Source organism: Amblyomma mixtum, chromosome 3 (assembly GCF_055824585.1).
Source record: "Amblyomma mixtum isolate Tamu chromosome 3, ASM5582458v1, whole genome shotgun sequence".
In the NCBI taxonomy this organism is placed as follows: domain Eukaryota; kingdom Metazoa; phylum Arthropoda; class Arachnida; order Ixodida; family Ixodidae; genus Amblyomma; species Amblyomma mixtum.
This window is the reverse complement of record NC_143014.1, coordinates 364,911,548-364,938,816: the sequence shown is the minus strand read 5'-3', so window position 1 is coordinate 364,938,816 and position 27,269 is coordinate 364,911,548. Positions and strand designations below refer to the sequence as shown.

At 45.3% G+C, this 27,269-nt stretch overlaps 1 pseudogene; it reads left to right on the top strand.

The window, feature by feature from the left end:
* The first annotated feature begins 854 nt into the window (after positions 1-854).
* LOC149356644 (uncharacterized) lies at positions 855-4,493 on the top strand (annotated as a pseudogene).
* Positions 4,494-27,269: the final 22,776 nt, after the last annotated feature.

Below are 27,269 nucleotides of genomic sequence, written 5' to 3'. Positions count from 1 at the left end.
GCGCGCGCCCGCCACCAACGTGATGTAAGCTCACTCTGTACGTCTTTAGACAATATTTAGGAGAGAGCGTACACGCGCGACTTCAACATATGCTTTTATTGTCGCAGGGAATTTCAGACGCAGCCTTGTCATCTGAAGATGACCCCTGGCCTTGGGAAGAAGACTCCGCTCTATGTGGTGTTCCCGCATGTCTGGCTAGCAGCGACAGTAGCGGGACTGAAGAAACAGATTCCGATGCTGCCGATTATGACGAAGCAACACAAATGTGGGGTGAACCTGCATCCTTTGATGGCAGTAGATGTGCAGAAACTCCACAAGAACAGGATACGAGTGGATCTTCGTCAGTGTACGACAGCGAGGTTAGTAGCTTTCGAATAAACCGCGGGCACGATCGCTCAGTGGAAGCGCACCCGCTTCCATCCAGAGGCCGTGACATAGGGGCTAGAGTTTCCTTTTTAGAGCTCCGGAAGGGATCACATCAATTTTTGAGGATCTGTCTGAAAAAATTAAAGCTGCTGCCACTGTCAGTAAGTAGCTCTTAAAGGTTGGAAATCACTTGAAGTAGACAGTTGTACTGTTTAGCCATTGTTAGCTGTTCATGTTATTTCACCTGCTGTTAACTTTTGCCGGCTTTTTCGGGTGAAATGTAGTTAAAAGGTGTAGTTTTTTTTATCTTGTTTGAGCAGGCACCCTTTAAGCATCGCCACCGGTGCTTGTTCAGACCTTCTAAATCATAATTTTCATTTCAGGAGTCGCTACCTGAACAACATCACAAGGAACCTGGGCCTGGCAAAAACTCTTTGTTTAGCCAACTTTTTGAAAAGCTCATCAATGAAAAAGTAGTTGTGACAAAGGGGAATGCTCTTCTGATGGTGCTGAAATATGCCTTAAAAAATAAGCTATCCCTAACAGGGCTCACAAGCTTTATAGAAATGATCAACAGTTTCTTTGAGCGCCCAATCTTGCCTCACTCCCAGTACAGGCTTATCAAACTGCTTGAGCAGTCTGGGAAATCAATGATTTTTCACTTTTTTTGTCCTAATTGCTTTGCACATATAAGCAACATTGATACAAATTCATCTTTTGAGTGCCCGGAATGCAGCAATGTAATCAATGTTTCCAAACTTGAAGACATACCATTCTTTGTACTCTTAGATATTGAGTCTCAGCTGCAGAAGTTACTGAACAATTGTGAATTATTAGACTTGACAGAATCGCTGCCCCAAAATAGCACTCTTTCAGATATATGGGATGGACAGCTGTACCGCGATTTTGTTACAAAAACTGCAGAAGTTGGACCGAGGATTAGTTTTTCATTAAATGCAGATGGCGCACCGCTTTTTAAATCAAGTGGTACTTCTATTTGGCCAATTCAGCTAATTGTCAATGAAGTGCCACTTGAGCAAAGGATGGCGAAGCTTGTTCTAGCCGCCTTGTGGTTTGGGCAACAAAAGCCAGACATGGCATTACTCCAAGGTGCATTTGTTGATGCCATGAATCATTTAAGTAATGAGGGTTTCACCCTAGAGCGTCAAGGAAAAACTAAGAAATTCAAGGCTTTCTGTGTGTGCTGTGCTGTCGATTCTGTTGCGCGGGCACCAATGCAAGGAGTTACCCAATTCAATGGGTATTTTGGTTGCAGTTGGTGTCTCCAAGAAGGGGAATGGGCTGGGGGCTCAATGCGGTACCCTGTACTTAGTGTCGATCCTATTGACCGCACTGAAAAGCAAATGCTAATCCACATGGAGGCTGCAGAAAAAGAAAATAAGCCCATCCATGGCGTAAAAACTACATCGCCTTTGATTGCTCTGCCATACTTTGACATAGTGTCAAGTTTTGTTCCAGACTATATGCACTGCATTCTGCTCGGAATCGGCCGTCAGTTTTTAGATATATGGCTTCAGTCATCCAATTGCCAGCATTCAATCAGCCATGAGCAAGGGAGAATTGACCAAAGGTTAATGGCCATACAGCCTCCGAAAATAGTCAGACGCATGCAGAGACCGACCAAAGAGCGCAGATGGTGGAAAGCCAAAGAACTTGAAAACTGGATACTATTCTGCAGCATCCCAGTGCTTGATGGCATTCTGTCAAAAACATATCTACAACACTGGGCATGCTTAGTCGAAGCCCTCCATATTATCTTAAAATGCAACATTGAGGCGTCTGAAATTGACATGGCAGCGGAGCTTCTCATGGAGTTCCACATACGTGCGGAAATTCTATATGGGAAACAATTTATGACTTACAATATGCATCAGCTCACACACATTGTGAAGACTGTTCGCCACTGGGGGCCACTGTGGGCTCATTCAGCCTTCCCTTTTGAGTCGGGGAATGGCAGCCTAAAGGAGGTTGTGAAGGCAGCAAATGGAATCCCTCATCAAGTGTGTCGTCATTTGCAAATGGAGGATGTAGCTCAACAGCTAACCCAGCTTGCTGTTGACCAACGGGTAGTGCAGTTTTGCACCTCTCTTGACGCAGCACTTACCAAAAAGAGTGTTTGCTCCACTGACGGCATCCGCTTCTTCGGAAATGGGACTGAATACAAACAACCAGGCCGTCAAGTTGGAGCTGAATTCAGTATACCTGCAAATTCTGATCAGTATGCTAGCTCATGAAAGGATCAGTTTTTACTTTCAGGGGGTATGCGCTGAATAAGCGAACAAATAATTCTGTTGTTCAATTGACTGATGGCTCATTTGCCATACTTGAAAAACAGGTTTGTGGTGGTGATTCCAAAACTTACATCCTCCTCAAGAAACTCAAGTGTAGTCCAGTAAAAATATTCGATGGTAACTATGAGGCATCTTCTGAAGGTTGTGGCAGAAGAGCGGGACGCGCTTGTTCTGCCAGCATCAAATATTGAGAGAGTTTGTGTACTCATGGAACTTCATAACACATATGTAGCTGCAGTTCCAAGCTCATTCACGTTTTGAGAAAATTTTAAATGTTTTTGCAGAAAAAAAAATTCTATGCCAACATTGCCTCATTGTTCCACCTATGAGCATTAGCTACAGCAGCTTCAAGTGTTTACATCGGTGTGCTCAGTAAACGAGGAGAAGGCGAAATCCAAAATCCATGGATGTTTTCTCTCTGGAACCGCCCTTTCTAAAACCTAAGCAGCACCATCTACCCGATGGATTTTGCACTACTATGCAGCTTCAAGTTACCTTAGCTGTATCTGGTATATTTCCTCGTTATATTAGTTCATTAATTTTACAAACGTGTACATCACAAAACGTCGAATTGTTTGACACTTTCTGGAACCCCCTGTGACAAACGGTTCAGCTGTTATGGCCGTCTGAAGGTAGTCAGAATGCACGGTTTTGGGGAGAAGGGTCGTCGGTGTGAATCCCGCACATTTTGAGTTTCATCTTTTAGTAATTTTATCATCGGGAACATGCCAAGTCATTTGACACCACTTGGAACATTCTGCGTCAAATGGGTGGCCCCCAAATTTTGTGCAAATGGTGCTGCCAGGGAGTCCCATATCGGTGGCCACTATGCTGGCACATATATAACGGATCGAAAGTATAGTTATCAAATGAGGCGCCGCTACGCGCCCGCTTTTGCTATGTGACATAGTGTGGTCACATGATAACTGTTTTGATCAATTTGATCATTACAGACAGACGCATTCTTGGCAAACGTAAGTAGTAAGAGCTAATGCTCTTAAAAATCAAATTATGGAACATCCCAAAGAGACTAAGGCTATGAGAGACATTGCAGTTAAGGGCTCTGGATAAATTTGGACCGCTTGGGGTTCTCCATTTGCAGACGACGACATGCTTCATGGATGGGTCCACCTGCAGCCTTAACGTGCGCTGACATCACACAGGGGCATTCTGTATGTTTCCTTAACCTAAATGTGGCCAAATTCATCACTATTAGCCTGACTATACCCACTGCAGGGCAAAGGCCTCTCCCATGTCTCTCCAATTAACCCTGTCATGTGACCATAAACTGGCACTGTAAAGTTGTGGAACTCTTTTATTGGCACTGTCACTAGTCAACTCACAAATATCTGTAAGTGAACTCTTAGATGTTTTTTTAGAGTGCTTGATGTGTCCTATGTTGTGCACGTTCAGTGAATTAAGACTACCTGTGGTTGACAAAAGAATGTAAGGCAATCTCATGCATTGTCAACTTGCTAACAATCTAGCAGTGGTGAGCTGCTTTTCCAAGTGGCAAATCCTGGTACATGCTGCTACAAAATCAATTTTGGGCTCTATTTTTGTGCCACAACTGCACAAGTATCATTAAAAACATTAGCATAATCAAAATCAGCCATCATTTTTAACTTGTACAAACTGTTTCCATTACAGCGTTGGGGAATGTAGAAATGCAGAAATATTAAAAATTTTTAACAGTTCAATAGAATGTATTGTTCAGTTTGAATCTTACCACACATTTTCAATTCAGAGTAATGAGGCAGTGTTTGCAAAGTGACATTTTTTTGTGTTCTTTTGAACTCGCAGCTGAAATTGTGACATTTCTAAACAGTGCTAACTATCTTGCACAATTGTGCACTGCTCACATAAATTGACCTCTGCCTTCTTGATATGTCAGATCACCGGACAGCGGCAAAAGCACATGCATGGGAGTGCTAGACCCTGATGAAAGGAATTAGCGACCAGGAAGAGCCTCCATGGGTTGCTCTGCACTTGTGGTTCAGGAAACTTAAGCTAAGGGCTGTGCAGCGCATCATTGCATGATAGTACGATAGCTTGTGATCTCTATGGTGCTCGGTACACACAGAATAATTGGCAAGGAACAATGGAGTGAGCGAAGTTGTAGCGCGCATATAGTCTAGCAGAGTGGACTGTGGTCCTTTAGGTGATATGGGACAAGAAAAAGTTTGGTTTAGTTTGGTTTATGGGGTTTAACGTCCCAAAAAGACTCAGGCTATGAGAGACGCCGTTGTGAAGGGCTCCGGAAATTTCGACCACCTGGGGTTCTTTAACGCGCACTGACATTGCACAGTACACGGGCCTCTAGCATTTCGCCTCCATTGAAATTCGACTGCCGCGGCTGGGATCGAACCCGCGTCTTTCGGGTCAGCAGCCAAGCATCATAACCACTGAGCCACTACGGCGGATGGGACAAGAAAAGGAAAGGACAAGCAAAAGTCTTTAAGCCATCCTTTGCTAAGTGTGCATTTCATAGAGTGCTGCCTGTGCACTTTCTTTTGCAGCATAGTTTCATTTTCGCGTGATCTTTTGTGTGCAGTCATCTCACTGCACCGATCCTTTCTGCTACAAAACCTGAAATTTTTGCAACAAATTGTCATTGCTTCTGATACAGAAGTTGTTTGAAGAAATTCACTCACCGGTTACACCGTTTGTCTGGCCATAAATTGTGTTCATCTTGTATTGCAAACTGGATGGGACAGATTTCTTGTTAAACAAATTGATTTCTATTTGACTGAAGCCTCTTTGTAAATATCTTTCAATCTGAGTGCTGTTACTATGTTAGTAGTTTTCGCTTTTGCATGATTTATTGCCGAATGTTTATATGCTATTGTTTCACTTTCATGTTTTCAGTTTGACATTCTTTGATATCAAATTTATGATCTTGTGAACACATTATTCTTTGGATCCACATTATATGCTACGTAAATAAATGCAATCGTGTGCTGGCTATTTGTGTCTAATATTCTTGACCACCTGCCTGATTTGAAATGCTGCCTAGAGAGATGGGTGACCCATTGGGAATGACAAAACAAATTGGACCAACGGGCTGCCCAATTGGTTTCATTGGGCGCCCAATTGGACCCACTGAGCTCCCAATTGGACCCATTGACCTCTCAATTGGCAACATTTCATTCTAATTGGTTTCCCAATTGGGCCCATTGATTTTTTTGACTGGACGCAAGCGGACGGGATCCAGGTTTGCCGGCCGGCCTGCAGACTCGCTGTATTTCACATTCGCACCAGAAAAGACAAAACAGCCATGCTATCAGAAAGGCTGCCTGTTATATTCGAGCAGTGCAGCTTGCCGAGCTTTCGGCAACGACGCCACCTGCGGACGCGCCGGGCGATGAACTGCGAGGCTTGCCGGCGGCCCTGGTCGTCGCTAAGCCTACCTGGTTTTGCATTGATACTATCGATACCGCAGCTGAGGGAGCTTCGGAACTGTTCAGCGCTGTAAAAGGTACTACTCTCGTCACCCCTTTAACTGTGAACCTGTCCCATAATAAAATAAAGATATGCTTGATTTCCGCGACGCCAGCGGAGCTAGCAAATGCCAGCTATGCGAGCGGCGACCAGGCAGTAAATAAAGCGGTCATGGGATGAAATTTGCTTGTATCGCCGAATTAAATACTGCCAGCAACTCGGCATCAGCCAACGATCCTCAAAAATGATTCATTTTTGGCATTCATCTATTCCAGTGCTTGTTATGAGCGTGAACAAATAATACTAGCGTGTTTTTCTGACGCCGGCGGCCGGCATCCAGGCTGACAGGCCGGCCCCGAGAAACGCGCCCCGACGTCATTATGACGCTGGCGCTCTGCGCGCTCGCATGCATGCCCCTTGTCAGAGCGACGCGCCGCGTGCGGCTTGTCATTGGCATCGGTTGGGCGCAGGCGGCGAGCTGCTGTCAGTCGTTGTTACGCCGCTCGCAACGGCATGTCGCGCGCCCGGCAAGTAGCAGTCATGCCGAGAGCCCGCGACACCTCTGCCTGCGGGAGCCCCGGCCGTGAACCTCCGAACCCGGTCGTGGACTCGAGTCTTCATCTCTATCGCAAGGAGTGGGTTGACTCGCAGCCTCATCTGCAAATTATGCCTAACCCTCTTCACGCTTCTGGAATATATTTTTCTGGAGCAAAGAACAGAAGCTCGGAGCCGATGCGCGCCGCGATAGCTGACTCGGTTCGTATCGAGTTGATGTAAACAGAGAGTCGTCGAGATGGGCTGGCCTTGCTCAGCTCGATTCTCCGACTCAAACCATCGCTGTCAAGGAACACCACCAAGATAGGGTCACGTAAGCAAGGCTATGTCGAGCCGCTGATACTGAGGCCAAGGAGGATGGAGAAGCAGAACCGAAACCGAAACTGCTCCCAGGTCAGTGATTGATTTATGACCACGCGCTGCAGTTTAACAGAGTGCAATTACACGTGCAAATAATTGGAAAACCTTGTTTCACTTTCTGAATTTCTCATAAAGCTATTATTTTAGGGCAGACGAAAGCTGAAGATATCTGTACGTTTCTGAAGATCTTAAAATGACGTAGTCGAGTAGTGCGTGTGCCAGCCGACGGCGGCGCATGGTCGTTTCATGAGCACAAAAAGGCAGCGATTTCAAACGAGCTTTATTAAATGCAGACTCAATATTGAGTCGAAATATTTCGGAATCAGCATGTCTAATGTTTATGGAAGCAGTAAAAATTAAAACCAGGCAGCTTCATTTTCTTTTCACAACCCCTTTAATAACGCTTTCCAAGGCGGCCTTGACGTAGGCCGCCTGTAATGCGCCATGTCTTGGTGTAAAAGTGCGCTCCCAGCAACGCAAACAATGGGCGTGCGTAAAAAGCTCTAGTCATTAATTTATTGTGGCGTTCACTTGAATTTGCCAGCAAAAATGTACTTTAGTATTAGCCATGAATGCGTGCGCAGTATAATTACTAAGATCTGCTGACCGTTAATAAATAGCTGCTTGTAATAAATATTTTACCGAGGCCTACTAAGCCATGTATCGCTGCATTAGTTGTATGCTTCCTGCTGTGCTTGTGGTCGAAGCTAAGTCGTCCACGCTGTTACAGTGCTGCCGCTCAAACATAATTCCTGGGAGTTTTTGATCGATACTGAAAACGACGCTGTTGTAAGATGCGAATCGTCTTTCGTGGACATCGGCTGAATGTGCATTAAGTGAGCCCGTATAACCGTAGTATACTGCGCAAGAAAACGAGAAGGCAGTTGCGTTTCTTTTGCCGGCTACTGCGTTAATCGCTGGCATACGCAATAAACCGCGTTGCCAAGCACAAACTCTTAGAAAAACAAGCACTTGTAGATTACTCTTTCCGTTCAGAAACCTGCCCAAAAGTGCGAAGGCAAAAACCACTCAGAGCGCGTTATGAATTCCTCCCCTCAAAATAGTAAGGGTCACTTGAGCTGCGCCTTAAGGGTAGGACGCGACAGAGTTAATGGGCGATGCCAACGTAAGCAGAACTGGTAATTCTCTACTCGATATTCATAGATGGCCTCGTACCACTCCTGGTGTAGTGGTGGAGCGCTAGACGATGCGCCACTGCCCTGCGATAGGAGGCGCTGCTGCCACTGGGAGGGGGGGGGGGGGGGGCTTGTGCGACTCAGGTGGCATTAATTTAAATGCCACCTTCCGCGGTGGACAGCGCAAACACACTTTGGCAGGTTCCGATGGCGCCACGAGGTCACGTGACCTAGGAAGACCACCAGCTACATATGTGGCCCACCCTCCTGGGCTGCATCTCTGGGGAGGTTTCGTTGATTTTAACGCGACTGCGCTAAAGGCCCCGTTCGCCAGAAGACCCGGTGTCAGCACTGTCGCCGTCCGCTTTGTGAGCGAAAAATCAGCAGCGTGCATCTGGAAGGTGGTCCCCAGAAAGCAGCCTAGGAGGCAGCCGGGTAACCTATGTCACGTGACCTCGTGCCCTCATCACAACCTGCCCAGCGGATAGTGAGCAAGCTGCCCACCATTCCATAGTGATTGGTTGCTCGGGAAAAGCACTGAGTCGCCACCGCTGGGAGCACGCAGTGGTGCATTGCCTAACCGCTGCATCACTGCGCCATTAGCTGTATCAGTACTCCCAAGTTTCTATGAGTGCAAAGTAGACAGTGACCTCCTGCATATAGGGGAATTAATCTAGTATGCTGTGGGATCATACACAGAAGCTGAAGCTTAAGTGGGCCCTCCAGTATTTTTCGCTCACGGTGAACGATGCCAAAGATGCTGCCGTCCAGCTGCAGGATGGACGGCGGCGCGAGGAAGAAGCAGCAGCGGGACTCCTGCGCACACCGACAGCGGCCCATTCAAGCCGTTGGGATGTTTTTTTTTAATGACAACCATCAGCATTGCGCTCGACGTAACATACAGGAGGAGCGGGACGGGATAAGATATATTAATTATGCTGCTCGTGTCTGCGGGAGAATTGCACTGAAACATGCGGATCGCCTTTCAAACCAAAAGTCAGACTGGTTTGCAGCGTGTGCCCATGGCGCATGCATGCGCATCCGCTGTTAAAAATGGCTCAACTGAAAGTTTTCTCTGCTGGCGTGCTCCGTTCTACTTATGGGACAGCTGTAGTTTGCACAAACATCACAAGCGGACGTACACTAGATTTCTTATATAAAAGATGAGCACGTAACTGACTTAACATGGTCAACACGAGCATCAGGACTAGGAAACTATACGGACAGTCTTGTCTGCGTGCATATCTGAGGCTCAGCGAGCAGTGATGGCGTGACTGATCGCCCTCCTACATGAAGGCATGCGGCTCATCTGAAACCCCTCAATAATGTAAAAGCATCGCCATCCCTTTCTTATTTCCTGCGCCGCCGCTCCCTCTACACTTTCGACCCTGGCTCCCCCTACGCGGTGCCGAACCAGCGGACACTCTCGAGAGCGATCATGGTAGGTATCGCTGTGGTGCTTGCATCTCCCACTGGCCTTCTTTGGCACGTACCAGCAGAGCGGAGAAAGGAAGAAAGCAAGCAAGAAAAAAAGCGTGAGAAAATGCGCGACGGCGTTCGGCCAGAGGGAAGGTTGAAGGTCGAGGGAATGGACAGAGATGGAGGCGGGCGGAATCCCTCAGAGGTTGGCGTTAGTTTTAGAGCGCAGCTCTTTGGCGTCCGTTCCTGGGTTTCGCGTCGTCGTCGGCGTCGGCGTCGGCCTCGTAACCAGCTCCGCCCCCAATGTCACGCTTTTCAATTGGTCGAAATGCTCGTGACGTCACAGTGCGCGAATTTCAAATGGGGCCAATTGTACTTTGGCTAGTAACCATGCAACCAATCAAAGGGATCGTATAGTGATGCTGCAACTAAGTTGGACTGAGTTCAGTTAATTGCTTAATTAATCAATTAGCCTAATTAATATAGAGGAGAATGAAGAGGTCAGAAGAAAAGAAAAGAAAGACGCGCGCCGCAGCGACAACAGCGTCCGCGGAAGGAAACGCTGCTGAAAAAAACAGATAAGTACGAAGCCGCGTTCCCTCCACCACCACGCACTTCCCCACTCAGTAAGACGTTGCTCGTCACATACGTTGTGTCGAACATCCTAGACAGTTCCAACAATTGACAGGTTAATGACAGAACACGATGGATAGAAATACAATACTATAAATATGAAATAGCCTAATTAACCTTTCTAGTTAGACCGCATAAATCAATAAAACCGAGAACGAAATTGGTCGAGTTGGGGAATCGAACCAGGGTCTCCGGAGTGCGATACGAGCACGCTAGCCACTCCGTAATGCCAGCTGAATGGTTTGGAATGAACAAAGGCGCGTCTAGCTAATACGGCGTCTTCGTTCACTCCCATCTTCCCCGTTTCCCTTACGGCGAGGTGCAGGTGTCCATCCAGATATGCGAGACAGATACATTTCCTTTCCTCAAAAAATAAATTTACCGTCCAGCAAGGCGTACAGCCGAATTGGCGATGGCGTTCTGTGGACTCCCTGGCAGCGTTGCAAGACGCTGTCGCGTTCCACTCTTACAGGCGAAGCTTAACATGTTAACCACACATCAGTAACACACGCAGACAGCCAATGGACGCGTCATTCGCTGGCAGCACTTGATTCATCATTCACAACCACATTCTTAACGTACGCTCCCTTGCCGCACATGCCAAGGATGTACACCACGATCACATTCTGCGCCATTCCTCATGTACTTTGCTTTGCTGAAACCTGGATGGATCCCGAAGAGCCTCTCGAAATCATAGATTTCCTATACTGCTGTGGTGCTCGCAGAGACCACAACAGAGCGGCGGGAGTCGCTATCTACTTGCGCACAGGTCTCTCTGCAATACCAGTCGAAATGTTTGGCACGTCACATGAAGTTGGCGAACTGTGCGCCGCAAAGTTGCCCAACGGCTTGCTGGTAGTAGCTGCCTACTTCGCCCCTACCGCACTCACGAAAGACGTCGTGCACTTCCTGCAACTCGCATTAACCGTCCATCGATCCACACCGATGTTAGTAGTGGGGGACTTTAATGTTGACATAAAGACAAACAGCAATTTCCTAACACTTATGCGGGAGAACATCCCGTTCCTCTCGCTCGTAACGCGTCCCACGGCTGTGACAACCTCGCGAGGCACTTGTATAGATCTCGTCTTTGAGAATCAAGCATTGGTGTACCAAGTCGAACATATATCAGTCTATTTCTCCGACCACAAAGCTTCCTCCATGACTGTCAAGAACTGTTAGTGGAGTCTTTGTTAAAAGAATACGTGTGAAAAATAAAAAAAAAATCTGTGATAGCGCATACATGTGTTGCTCGATTTCTTTGCCTCAATCTATCGAAAAGGTGAAACAGCTTATTTGCTGCGCTGAAATTTCGCATTAGGAAGTAACATAATCGTCGGTAATTTTTTTTTTGTGCGGATCTTGTACACACGCACGTGGCGACGAACCTTGGTGACCAACGTCCGAGCTTAGCGCACTGTGCCATGGCTCTCTCGCTGGTCACTACTCATGAAACTGAAATCCGTCACAATAACTTATTTGCATTCATGACTTGCATTATTCATGACTTGCATGCCAACCTAGATCTTAACCTGCAAACTGATGCTATATTTCTTGATGTTAAAAAACCTTTCGATAAAGTTCCCCACAAACGTCTGTTGTACAAGTTATCTAACCTTAATATCGATCCTAATGCTGTTGAATGGATTAAAGAATTCCTAACTAACCGCACTCCGTCCGTCTTTGTAAATAAACACACTTCCAGCTTCCTTCCTGCAGCATCTGGCGTCCCTCAAGGTTCCGTACTAGGTCCCCTTTTGTTTTTAATATACATAAATGATTTGCCCTCTCATGTGTCCTGTAAAATTCGCATGTTTGCTGACGATTGTGTTCTTTATGAAGCAGTTAATAACAATTCTGAACAATTATCTCTCCAGAACAACCTTAACGATGTTCAGGATTGGTGTAAAATTTGTCTAATTGAGCTTGACTCTCACAAATGCAACGTACTCTCTTTTCATCGCCGCCGTAACCCGCTCGTGCCCTTCTATCATATCGACTCCGTTCCCGTGCTGCCAATCGAATCATACAAATATTTAGGCGTAACCTTGTGCGCTGACCTCTCCTGGAAAATGCATATAACTAACATCATTTCTTCAGCTAACAAATCCCTTGGTTTTCTAAAACGTCATCTTCGGGAAGCGCCCATGCATGTTAAGTTATTAGCTTACGAAGCACTTGTGAAATCGAAATTAGAATATATATCACCCATTTGGCACCCAAATCAAGCTTATCTCACCAACGCATTAGAGCAAACAAGGGAAGGGGAATGAGGGGCTCGTTATAAATATGAAAGAAGCCAACAGCCACAGAAACCAAGGGGCACAGGGGATTTTTTATTTATTTATTTAAAATCCCCTGTGCCCCTTGGTTCCTGTGGCTGTTGGCTTCTTTCAACGCATTAGAAGTTTTGCAAAACCGCGCTGTCAGATTTATTCATTCTTTATACCATTACAGCACGAGCATTACGTATCTGAAATCGCTTTCAGGCATACAGTCACTCGAGCTGTGTCGCCGCACAGCCAGTCTTTTATTATTTCACAAGTTATTTTACAGCCATCTACGACCTGCACCCGACATGGTCCATTCGGCACGCATATCTCACCGCAGTCGCCATCAACTCCAGATCAGCCGTCCACGTGCACGCACCGTCACCTTCGCAGCTTCATTTTTTTCTCGCACCGCCGCGGACTGGAATGGCCTTCCCGCTGACATTGCAACAATAACCTGTCCGGCGAACTTCGCGCGCAGAGCATACAGCTTTTTGTCATCATCATAAAGCATGATTACTTTGTCACACCAAACGTTGTACGCCCTCCCCCTTATGTAATGCCAATGAAAAGGGGTCTTTAAGGAAATAAAATTGATTGATTGATTGATTGATTGATTGATTGATTGATTGATTGATTGATTGATTGATTGATTGATTGATTGATTGATTATCGATGTGACCGTGGAGACAGAATAGGAGACGGTGTTCTGATAGCGGTCACTGATCATCTGCATTCTTCACGCGTGTCACTTGTTTCTTCACTAGAAACTGTATGCGCGTCTATACGCATTAATCATCGAGACGTAATCTTCTGCGCATGCTATCGCCCTCCAAATGCTCCATCGTCTTTATGTGGTGAACTTCATGATCTGTTCAATCGCATTTTAGTTAGATTTCCTTCTTCGCCAATCTTTTTACTTGGCGATTTCAATATGCCAAGAATAAATTGGTCTGGCGCGTTTCCTTCCACTCTGGATTCGTCACCTGACACGATTGGCTTCACAAATCTGTGCACTGACTTCGATTTTTCTCAGCTGGTTACCCAGCCAACCCGTACCACCACTTTTAGCGCTAACATTCTTGGTCTCGTTCTAACTACGCTTCCTGAGCTAGTTCATTCATTGGCATTTCTACCAGGCCTCAGGGACCACCACCTCGTCCAGTTTGAGCTTAAAGACACTAACACCCGTGTACGACCTAATCCCAAACATATAAGAGATTATTCAAAGGCAAAGTTTCCGTCGATCAACGCAGAACTCGAAATCTTCTTAGGTGAGTGCGTGCCAAACTTTTATAACCGTACTGTGGAAACGAACTGGCGCCTTTTTAAAGAAAAGGTTCATTTTCTCGTCCAAAAATACAGATCTTTACGGGTCACATCAGGCAAGCAACGTTCCCCGTGGCTCACTGCCGCATTAAAACGCCTTGTAAGTAAAAAAAAGAAAAACGAGTTTATCGCAGAGCGAAAACCACCGTTTGCCCTGATCACTGGGATGTGTATCGTGCCATAACATCTGATTATCGAAAAGCCTTAAGAAACGCCAAGCAGGTTTTTTTCCATAGTACGCTACCGTTTTTGTTGATTGATAATGCCAAAAATTTTGGAACATCAATTCTGGTCCCAAGCATAAAGCAATAGCTCTAAACGATAGAAGCGGCGCAGCCATTCCTTCGTCAGAGTGCCCTCAAGTGCTCAACGACGCCTTCTCTAATGCTTTTTTACAGCAATCATCTGTTTCTCTGCCCTCTTTTCAGCCTGTGCAGAATCCATTAATGGACCCAATTGTGTTTAACAGTCTTGGTATAGAAAGTCTAATTAATAATTTCAAAACTTCTTGGTCTTCGGGAATCGACGACATAAATTCTAAATTTTTAAAGAATACAAGTGTTTATTCTTCCATTTACTTGTGTGCACTGTTTTCGCCATCTTTGAATTCAGGACAGCTGCCGGGGACTGGAAGGTGTGTAAGGTGGCACCAATATTCACGTCTGGCGATGCTCCTTGTGCTCGTAATTACAGACCCATATCATTAACGAGTGTCCCGTGTAAACTGTTCGAACGTGTCATTTATTCTAATCTGGTTAAATTTCTAGAAAATCATTCGTTTTTTTCCCTCATCAGCATGGCTTTCGTCAATTGTTTTCTTGTGAAACGCGGCTCATTTCCTTCACCCATGATTTATTTGATGCATTAGACAAGGGACGTTTCATTGACGGTGTATTTATAGATTTTCAGACAGCATTTGATCTTGTTAATCACCAAATACTTTGCTTTAAGCTAGGTAAACTAAACATCGACCCAAACATTCTTTCATAGATCGAGAGTTTCTTGCGTAACAGAACTCAATTCGTCAGTGCAAATAACGTGACTCCTCACCATGCTATGTTACCTCCGGCGTGCCTCAAGGTTCCGTGCTCGGGCAGCTATTGTTTCTAATATACATTAACGACCTGCCAATTTATAATAACTCCACAATCAGGCTTTTCGCGGATGATTGCGTTATTTATCGAGTAATCAAATCCGCTTCAGACTCATCCTTACTTAAAAGTGACCTAGTTGGTGTAACATTTGGCTCATGAGACTGATAACTAACAAGTGTAACGTCATGCGTATTTCACACTGGTCTGCTAACGAAAATCTTATTCCCTACAATATTTCAGATTCTCTCCTTGAGCAAGTTACCACATATAAATATTTAGGGGTTCATATAACTGCTAACCTTTCGTGGCAGGCACATGTCGATTACATTGTTAACAATGCTAACCGCATGCTTGGCTACTTGCGTCGTAAATTTTCCATGGATTCATCTTCTTTAAAGCTGCTACTCTATAAAACCTTAGTTAGATTGAAATTATAATATGCGTGCTCTGTGTGGGACCCGGGACGTGAAACTCTTACTAATCAGTTAGAGTCAGTACAGAATCGTAGCGCCCGATTTATTTTGTCTAACTTTTCCCGCACTGCTAGTGTAACTGCAATGAAATATACTTTGAAGCTTCCTAGCCTTTTCCTTCGTAGAAAACCCGCGCGAATGCTAACTTTTCACAAGATTTACTACCACAATCATCAGCTAAAACGGGATCTTCTGTCTGAACCATCATTCATATCACCTCGCACGAATCATCGCCACAAAGTACGCATTCCACACTGCTGAAGCAATGCATACTTTAACTCGCTTATACCCAAGACGGCGAGCGATTGGCACCATCTGCCCACCTTGATTGGCGACATGTCTGACACCTGTTTATTTAAAAATGCCGCGGAAGATTATGTGTTTGACTAGGCTGTTTTCTTACGTAACCTGGTTTGTATTTTGTTCAAGCTTACGTTTTTTCATTCCTTGCTGTATTACATTACATTTTCCATTTACTTTTTGTTTTCATTTTGCTGCATTGTCTTTACTTTTTTATCCACTAACTTCTGTAACGCCCCAATGGGGCCCTGAAGGTATTGCAATAAATAAATAAATAAATAACTGGCACAGAGTTCTTGTCTCTTGAAGAATCAACTCACTCTTAACTTCAGCTTAATGATTATTCACTAAAGAAATAACAATGAAATACGCGTATTTCGAACGAGTATTTCTCTACGTGCGCCTCGCGTAGTTTGGATTGGTTCTGGCAAATAATATAAACTCTAGTAAGACTTGGCACAAAAAACGTTTGTCTTTGCGTGTGACCACTGGAAACCTCGCGTACTGCATTCCGAAAATAAACAAGGTCGTCGCTGCAGGCACTCCGGTACTGAGTTTGCGGCGCATAATAATATTAAGAAACGAAAGGTGTATTTCGTCAGTATGTACAGAAATCACTTTCTGTAAGAATAAGCGGGTACAGCGTATTTTCGCCTTGCATTTCCTTTTTGAATAAACAGTATGACCACAGCGGCGCATTATTCAACCCTGCGTTGTAAGCGTTAAATTTACGCATCGAAAGATTCGAAAGAGAAGACATCATGATAAGAGCGTACGTTGTTGGGCTAGTCGGTCAATCATGGTGAATACAAGGGGCGGGGGTTACTGCGCACAAAAAGACAAGGACAAGAAGATAACACAACAAGCGCAGATAACATCATGATAAGCAAGGCTACCGATCAAGATATCGATATGTCAACTCATCCTCTCTCGCACCTGCGCCGGAACGTCCGGTTAAACTGCCCTCTATATGACGCAATTTCACTATACGCACATGTAACACGAATCCTTGTGGCGTGGCTTTTCTGCGATACCCATTGTAGACACTCCATTTTAAACTTTTGCAAGTCTCCGTAAGTCAGGTTTCCTTCATGCAAACGCCCCTTGGAACCACGGCAGGTCAAAGGGGCAGACGTTATGTGCTGCTCAGACTACTGCTCCTTGCAATGCGTTGCACCCTTCCTTCGCGTTTGCAAGGAGGGTAGGTTGAACCGCTCCTGCGAACCAATGGCTTGGCAAATATCCGCTCAATACCTTTATCGCCATAACAACCAAGGCGGAAGCCTCTAAATGGTCGCACTGCATTATTCTGAGAATAGATATAAGTCGAGCGCACTTACAACGGCGGCAATTGTAAAAAAAGATAGCTTATTACGAAAGAGGGTGGGGCTATCGAGAAAAAAAAAATGTATTAGTGCAATTACATAGCACCTCGGATGGAACGAAAAACTGTGGCCGGAGACTCATTTACTCTTTATCTTGCAGGTGATGAGAGCGAAGATTGTCTCCACATTACCGTACCCGTCCCCGCCCCCTCCCCCAAAACATATTTTGGAGCAAAAAAATCTGACCACCCCAAAAACCGAAAACAATTACAATATGTATGGTATGATGACAAAACATAATGCTCGATGTGGCCGTACAAAACGCGTGCCTTGAAATGCGACGCCTAGCGCTGGTGGAAAGTGCAGTGAGCTTCTGGTTACTGTCCTCTTGTGCGAGGACATGGAAGGCAGCGACTGACGGCCGCTGTTCATCATCGGGAAGACCCACAAAAGAGCAATGCTTTGGGAACTACGTTCTCGAACTCTACAGGCACCATACAGAGGCTTGGATGATGTTCCGTCTCGTGTTCCACCAGGAAAAAATGTAGAGGGGCATGAGGATGATAACTGACTTGTCCGACTGGCTTGAAAATAATTGAGAGGTCCTATTCATGCGGCAAACAATGGGCGCCCACACGGCGCACCGTTTGCGGCAGACTGTGTGGCACACGATATTCCGCCATCTCCTTGCTGCTTTTACCGCGCTCTTCTGCCACCGAAGGCGACAAGCAAGACGAACCAGTTGACATGGGCATAATTCACGTGCTCAAGCTCTCCTATCGGGGCGCGTCACCAGTGTAGAAAGATAGCAGTGACTGACCATGGGCCGACGTCCCAATGCCGACCTCTCCGTTCTCCGCCATGAGACGATAAGGACGCGTGCATGACACTGACTGCGGAATCTATCAAGAATTGCTTCCGTAGGGCACATTTTATACGCTCCGGAACAATGAAGGATGGTGTCGAACGCTCATGTTATCGAACACACGTCCATCTGTGGCAACGTGTCGTCGATGCCCAGCTTGGCCTACCATATTTATTTATTTATTTATTTATTTATTTATTTATTTATTTATTTATTTATTTATCGTACCCGCAGGGCCTGAAGGCATTACAGAGGGGAGTGGGAATACATAAAAATTCATCCTAAACAGCAACAACAAGGAGAGAAAACAAAAATAAACCAGGAATACATAAAAAGTGAAAACACAGGAAGGCAATAAGATTAGAATGCAGTGGGGATATATTAAAACAGTGTGTAGACAGTAAAAGGCAATTTTTATACAGTAATAAACGACACATACTCAGAAAGAAACATTAAGGTTTGGTTTGGTTTGCTTTATTAGGGTTTAACGTCCCGCAGCAACTAAGGCTATGAGGGACGCCGTAGTGACGGTCTCCGGAAATTTCGACCACCTGGGGTTCTTTAACGTGCACTGACATCGCACAGCACACGGGCCTCTATAGTAGGATACAACTTATAAAAACAGCAGTTGCTAACACTGGGCCGCGGTCCGCGGCGTCTTGTATTACTCCGCTGGCGAATCGCAACTGTAAACGAAATGAATTTTTTAATGTTTGACTATATCAAACAATCCGCGTATCAAAACTGTAGCGCTCGTAACTTTTTTCTTATGCTAAGCTTCTTGATTACGTAACAAGAAACGTTTCAGCTACAGACTACTTTTTCGTCGTGGAGGAATTCTGCGCGCGGAGGCTGAATGTGGGCGGAGCTTCACTGCAGACTTAAGTTGTATCCGACTATAGAATTTCGCCTCCATCGAAATTCAGCCGCCGCGGCCGGGATCGAACCCGCGTCTTGCGGGTCAGCAGCGGAGCGCCGTAACCACTGAGCCACCGCGGCGGCTTCAATAAGGAAGGGTGTCAAGCAGGGAGACACGATCTCGCCATTGCTAATCACCGCCTGTTTACAGGAGGTATTAACATTAAGGACTTTACGAAATGCATTGTTATCGGAAATACCTGCGATGTCGTGGGGAAGGTGATTCCAGCTGACACAAGTTCGGGGTATGAATGAGTCATGAAAACATTTGATGTGACAAGATGGGATTCCAACTTTATGACGGTGATCAACGCGTGCTGATATGTAACATGGTCTAGAAAGTCACTTAGGATTGAGAAAGCTGTTGTGGTAAATTTTATGAAAAAGACACAATGAGGCTATTGATCTGCTGTGGGAAAGAAGTGGTAGGGACAAACTTGATTTCATGGCGGTTACACTGCTTGTTCGGTGATAATTAGAAAGAATGAAACGGCATGCGCGGTTCTGCACAGCTTCCAAATCTGAAACGAGTGAATCGATGCCAGGGCTCCAGACAGATGCAGCATATTCTAACTTGGACCGTACCAATATTTTATAAAGTAATAATTTTATTGAAGTAGATGAACGTGAGAAATTTCTGCGAAGGTACCCAAGCATGCGATCCGCGTTATTTATTATGTATTCAGCGTGAGTTTTCCAAGACAGGTTACAAGAAACGTAAACATCCAGATATTTATAACATGACACGCTTTCGAGAGACACGTTGTTAATGTGATAAGAAGAAGGGGCATTAGAGAGACGAGAAATGCGTACATGTTTACACTTATTAATGTTTAGTTGCATGCTCCAAGTAAAACACCAGTCAAGAACCTTGTTAATATCGGATTGAAGACAAGAGACATCATTACCATCTCTAATTTCGCGGTAAATAACCCAATCATCGGCAAAAAGATTAATTGAAGAAGAAATGTTAGCCGGTAAGTCATTTATATAGATGAGAAAAAGGAGGGGCCCAAGAACTGACCCCTGAGGCACGCCGGAACGGAGAGGCAAAGAATGAGAGTTTATATTGTTCACTCTTACGAATTGTGAACGGTTAGAAAGAAAGCATTGTAGCCATGCAAGGACATTAGGGTCTATGTTAAGATTGCTTAATTTAAGAAAGAGAAGCTCATGTGAAACAGTGTCAAACGCTTTCGAGAAGTCCAAAAATATGCAATCTGCCTGAGACCCGTGGTCAAGGATGCAATGAAGGTGATGTGTGAAACATATTAGCAGAGTTTGGCATGAAAAAGACTTACGAAAACCATGCTGGGCAATGCTGAAAAAGGAGTTAGATTCTAAAAAAAAGATGAGATGAGAATATATGACGTGTTCCATGATCTTGCACGGAATACTAGTGAGCGATATAGGTCTAAAGTTATCAGGAGAATGTTTACTTCCGGACTTATGCAGTGGAATCACCTTCCCAATTTTCCAATCATTGGGAATACAACCTGTTACAAGAGACTGTTCAAACAATTTAGTAAGAATTATGGAACAATAGTACTTTGTATTATTAAAAACTTCGAATTAATGTTGTCAACACCGCAGGAAGAGGAAACCTTAAGATTTTCTACGATGCACTGGATGCCTGACGCGTCGAATATAACTGGATCCATAGGAAGCGCATCAAAAACAGGGCCCACGCGATGAACAAGAGAAACATTGGTAGAAAATGCCGCAGCAAATATACTGTTTAGAACAGAAGCACATTCGTATGGAGGAAAGGCAACACCATCAGAAGAAGTAAGTAGTATTGTGGCAGGGTCTTTCTTGTTAACTACATTCCAAAATTGTTTCGGATTATTGACCAGCATAGCAGGCAGTGTGTGGTTAAAAAATGTGTCCTTTGCGTTTTTTAGCGCACCTTTGTACTCAGCAGCTGCGGAAAAGTAGGCCTCCCATCGTTGTTTAGAATTCAACAACTTCGCAGAGCGGAACAAGCGCTTCTTTTTATTGGAGAGCCTTTTTAAAACATTATTAAACCAAGGTGATTCCCGATCGCACTTCAAAGATCTTAATGGTACAAAAGTGTTAATGAGATGTTCAACGATATGCTTGAACAAATCCCAGTTAGCGTAAAGAGAACGCTGTGAAAAGCCTGGTAAGTAATCATCCAAAAAACCAGCTAGTTCACAGTTAATAGCATTAAAGTCAGCCCGTTTATAATCTCTAATGTGTTTAGTCTGACTAACTCGGATAGACACAGGAATTTGTACATCAAAATGCAGCAAAGAATGATCACTGAGACCAGGTAGGTAAAAAATCGAAGGGATATGATCAGGCACGTTAGTTAGAACAAGATCTAAAACATTCGATGAGGATAAAGTAGTTCGAGTAGGTTTAGAGACTAACTGCGAAAGATTGAAATCCATACAAGATGACAAAAACTTTTTACACTCAGTAGAAAAAGAGCCGAGATAAGGTGATGTACTAGTCAACACGATACTAGGGTAGTTAAAGTCACCAGCTAAGACAATAGGTGTACTCGGAAATCGTACAGTGATCAAGTTAACGGAATCATGCAATTCATCAACGAATGTATGGCTCGAGGACGGGGGACGGTAACATATACCCAAAATCATTCTCTTAAAACGTACACTAAGTTCCACCCAAACCAGTTCCAGGCTAGTTGGCATATTAATAGGCAACGCTACAAAATTGTCCGCGACAGCTATTAAAACAACTCCTCCAGATCTCTCACATCTGTCAGATCTAAACACGTTATAGCGTTTTTTGCAGTCAAATAGTTCAATGTCCGCTATCTTGGAAGAAAGCCATGTTTCGGTTAGTAAGACGACATCAGCATAACACGAATCAATGATAGGATTAAGTTCATCGCGCTTGGGTAGTAAGCTTCGTATGTTGGAAAAAAGAAAAGAAAGCGAGTTGCCAGTATCGGACACCGGCCCACTGCCCCTCGCGCAGCCCTACGGCGCGTAGGTCGAGCCAGAGGTACCGTGATTTGACTGCTGATTGTGGACTGGCGAAGGAGACAATCGATCAGTCGGCTCAGCATGTGATGAAGCAGCGATACCTTGACTTGAGTTACTATCAAGAGAAGTTGCTGATGCCCGATGACTAGACTCCATGAAAACGCAGTCGCGAGCAGGGTTATAACTGTAGCATTTGTTCTTAATATACAGTTTGTTTTACCTAAGCTTGTAAAATGAGTCCTGACCCTTAGCGAATTGAAGCAGCTTTTTCCTGGCCTGACGCGTTTCCAACGAGTAATCTTCACTTACGGTGATACTGGGATAGAATTTGTTGCTTTGTTTTAAAGGAGCAGAACTTCACGATGACCGGGCGACATTTATCATCCGTAAATGTACCAATCCTATGGGTACGTTCAAGCGCATCCTTCATAAGTGCCGGACTGAAGCAGTTAGAGATAACGCTCAAAAGCTTGTCTTCCGTTCCTTCCCATGTTTCTGTTGGACTGTCAAGTAAGCCAAAAAACGATAGATTGTCTCTTCGCTGCCTGTCTTCAAGCTGTGACTGACTAAGCCGCAATTTGGCATTCTCGCTACTCAGGTTATCAGCGAGTTCGCGCAGGGTCAGCAGCTCTTGTTGAGCTTCGTCAGAAGCAGAAGCTTGAAGTTCAACTGCCGACAGCCTCGCATCGATATCGGAGATATTCTTTTTCATAGATTCCTGATTTTCTTTTATTTCAGATATGGAAGCAATTAAGCGTAACTGTTCGGTTTCTATTCTAGCAGTGCGTGAGTTAACGTTCTGTAATAAAGTTAACACGTCATTAAGATTTTCCTGTACAGAGTCATCTGTTTCACTGTTCTTAGAACGCGTACCAGGGCCAGTGTTACGTTCGACATCACCCGACTGCGGACCCAGCTGAGCACACACATCAAATGACTGCACAAGCAAACCTAATAGCACTTGTGGGCGTGTGAACAGCACAAGACAAACATTGCTAGATTTCTTTGCAAACATAGGAACGTCATTACAAACCTGCATGAACAAACGCATGCTGTCAAGCAACCGTGCCACGATGCTGTTCACACGCCCACTGCAAGGCGCGGGCCGCTGGCGTTCGTTTATATCCAGAGGAAATGGTGATGTCGTAGGCGATGAGCCGAACTTCTGAGAAGGAGCCACGGTCCAAGATGGTTGCCAGGACGGGTCATATGAAGCCAGGTCAGCATAACAGCAATAAGGTGCAGGTGCAATCCATGCGGTGTCTGTTGGAGCGGTCGATGCTACGTAGATCTGAGATATCCCGCTATCTTCATGAACAAACGCATGCTGTCAAGCAACCGTGCCACGATGCTGTTCACACGCCCACTTATGCTTATGCGAGGTTCTAGGAACCTCGCATAAGTATATTATCTTTTCAGGAGGACACAGGGACACGATGGGGGGCGCGGGGCGTGGAGGTAGACAGGGACAAGCCCTTGACCCTGTCTGCTTCTAAGTCCATGTCTTTTGTTGCGCCCCTGTGTCCTCCTGAAAAGTTATGAACCAACACGCCCAAATACAAGTACTTCTGATTATACTGTCGCTCTTTGCACCCTTCCCACGTCATATCTTCCACCGCATTTCCGGCCTTCTCACCCTGTCCCTTTGTTCACCCTTTTTTTTTCTCCTAAACCCCTACTGTCAGTTCTCGGAAACCATGACATTCCTGTTACCCCCTCTGCCCCCACCTTTTGGCTTTCTCTGAACTCGAGCCATTCCCCCCCCCCCCCCCCCCTGCCTTGTCCTTCCTTGGAAATGTCCCCCCTTTCCTTCTCCTTCCACTGCCAGCCTATTTTGTTTGCCTTGTTCTCATTTCCCTGTACCAGACTGACTAATCCTCTTATCTGAGTTTTTCAGGTCCACCCAGCGCATGCCCCCCGTCGCAGGCCCTTCAAAGCCTTTGTTCATTACACACCCCCTGGATATAAGTTTTTTCCACTATTGCAGCTTAACGAATCAAGATTCACCTCCCTCCCCTTCCTGACACGCATCCCCTCTCACACCACTTTCCTTCCCCACCCCCGGGCCTTCCTCCTCGGAGCGAAGGCCCTATTTAATCCCTGCCAATGATGAACGCTTTGCCCAGACGAAGACAAGTCCCCTTGTCGAAACGTTGGCTCAAGCAACCTGAGGTTTTCCCCTCCCTTGTTCATTTTGTGATTGCCTTCGTATTACATCCCTTGCCCAACAACATTTCTTCTTGCTTTCGACTAGGATGTCAATAACTTACTCTGCCCACTTCCGGTCTCTTAACGTTCCACATATCGTTTTTCTTTCCAGAACTAGCATTGTTGTCCTTAACTTAAGCTTAACCCTTTTTGCTAGCCTCCACGTTTCTGCCCCATAGTTGAGTACCGGTAAGATACAGCTGTAGTATATTTTTCTTTTGAGGGATATTGGTAAACTGATATTCATGATCTGAGACAACCTGCGGTATGAGCTCCACCTCGTACTTATTTTAATTATTTCCCTCTCATGATCATGATCAGCGATTACTACCTGCACTAAGTAGACGTATTGTGTTACCACTTCCAGCAGCTGTCTACCAAATGTCAACAACGCTTTCCTTGCAAGGCTGTTGAACTTTGGTTTTAAGACAGAAGCCTTTAATACCTCATCGTTGTGAGCAGAAGTTGTCAAGAGAAGTGTCACGCTTTTCAATTGGTTGAAATGGTGGGGACGTCACAGTGCGCGAATTTCAAACGGGGCCAATTGTAACCATGCAACCAATTAAAGAAATGGTATAGTGATTCTCCAAGCTAAATAAATAAAACCCAGTAGGAAATTGGTCGAGTTGCGGAATGGAACCAGGGTCTCCGGAGTGCGACACGAGCACGCTATTCCCTTCGCCATACCAGCTAAATGGTTTGCAATAAACAAAGGCGCGCCTAGTGAATACGGTGTCTTCGTTCACTCCCATCATTCTCCCTTCCGTGAAGAAAAAATAAAAAACAACAAAAACTAAAAATAAAGAAAGAAAACAAAAAATTAATAAAAAAGGAAAGAGTTAAAAACAAGAAAAAAGAAAAAAAGAAATTAATGTAAACCTGTGCGCAAGGCTTTTTCGCTTTCTGAACTTTAGAGCGCCAAAGTGCCCCCTGAATTTTTGTGCATGTTATTTTTAGATCCAGCTTTCCGCCTTGCCTGTGTAACTAACTGATCGCCCTTTGCTGTTCATCTCCCGAGTTACTCAGCGAGGCAATGTCATAAGCAAATTGCAATATACTTAGGTATTTTCCATGAACACTTGTCCCTAACTGTTCTCAATCCATGCCTCGGAACACCTCCTCTAACCAGGCGGTGAATAGCATTGACCAGATCGTATCTCCCTGCCTGACACCTTCCCTTTTGGAAATTTTATTGCTGACTTTATTTAGTACTATGACAGCGGTGCAATCGTTGAGATATCTTCCAGGAGTTTCGCATCAGGCTATTTTTCTTCCTTATTCCGCAATGCCTTCATGATTGCTGGAGTTGCTACTGAGCCAAACGCTTTATCGCAATAATGAAGGCTGTATATAGGGCTTGCGCATTTCTGCGCATTTCTCTATCACCTAACTGATAGTGTGAAGATGGTCTATAGTGGAGTATCCGATACGAAAGCCTGCGTGATAATTTCGTTGTTTGAAGTATAAGGTTGTCCTGCTTCTATTAACGATTACCTTAGCAAATACCTTGTAGTCAACAGATATTAAGCTCATCGACCTTTGATTTTTGAAGTCCTTCACGCCTCCTGTTAAAATAAAATTGGTGTTCTAAGCTTCTTGCACCCCCGAGGTCATAAGGGATTTTGTATACAGGGTGACTAGCTAGTTTTTCCGGCACAATTCCCCCCCCCCCCGGCCTTCAGCACACCTGATCTTCACCAGCTGTTTTCTCCCTTTTATGCGAAGCGTACTACTTTAGCTACCACTTCAGCCCTTCACCATGGTTATGCGCCTCCAAATCACGTGATACATGACGTCACACCACGTGACACGATGACGTCACGACAGTAGAGAAACGGGGGCCCACCTCGCGCCGTCGCTGTGGTTGTGCGCCTCCAAATCACGTGATACATGACGTCACACCACGTGACACGATGACGTCACGACAGTGGAGAAACGGGGGCCCACCTCGCGCCGTCGGTGGTTGTGCGCCTCCAAATCCCGTGATACATGACGTCGCACCACGTGACACGATGACGACACGACAGTGGAGAAACGGGGGCCCACCTCGCGCCGTCGCTGTGGTTGTGCGCCTCCAAATCACGTGACACGATGATGCCACACCACGTGACACGATGACCTCACGGCAGTGGAGAAACTGGGGCCGACCTCGCGCCGTCGCTGTGGTTCTGCGCCTCCAAATTACGCGACACGATGATGCTTCGCATTCTCCAGGCTTAACCAAGTTAAGCCTCAGCCATTTTTTAAATTCTCCTAGTCGCTTTTTTTCATTCCTCTTTCGTTACTGGCGGGATGTGCCACCGCTGTGCGCTACTGCCTCTCTAACTAACTTTCTGATTGAATCGGATGTTGTATAGATTTGTGTAGAACTCTTCGGCTACTTTACCTGTGTTAACCATATATAGGTAATGACATTGCTCTCTTTGTCTCAACGCATAGATCTGGTTTTTACCTAAGCCTAGTTTCTTCACTGATTTTAGGCTACCTGAGTTCTTTAGATTAAGCTTCATTTTGTGCATATTAAACTTCCTAACGTCTGTTACCTTGCACATTATTAACTTTGATCGCTCTTCAAGTTCTGAGGGGTTGAACCCTTTCATTCTTTAGTGTTTCATTACAAGTATTTCGCCTCCTGAGATCGCTTGCCGGCATCTTGTTAAACCATCCTACCACGCACTACTACTGGTCACTCCGTAACTATAGCTGTGATATTACCGTTGAGTGTTTGAACAGTAGGATCGTCTTCCTCAGTTAAAGCCGAATATCTGCTCTGAAGCTATATACTGAATTACACTACCTTCCCTCTTCCCGCCAACTCGTCAACGGGCTTCCGCTTTACTAGTCTCGTCCGTTGCGTCTTCAAGTCTAAGCTAATTCTTGACCTCACCATTCTGTGGTCGCCACAGCGCGCCTTTCCGAGGACCCGCACATCCCTCACGCTACCAGGGTGAGCGCATAGTATGAGTCACTTTAGATTGTAATCCTGCCATTGCGGCTTTTCCGCGTCCACTGCCACTTCTCTCGTTTCCAGATAGAAGTACTCTTGACCTTTAAGTTATTTCTCTCTGAGAACTTTACTTACAACTCCCCCTTGATATTCCTGGAGTCTACGCCATAGTCGCTACCGCCTGCTCTTCTGCCCGCTTCTTGCCTACCTTCGCAGTGAAGTCGCCCATTGGTACAGTGTACTGTGATTTACTTTGTTCACTGCCGATTTCGCGACATCATTGAACCTTTGAACGGTTTAGTCATCATGGCTGGATGTAGGCGCGTGGGCCTGCACGACC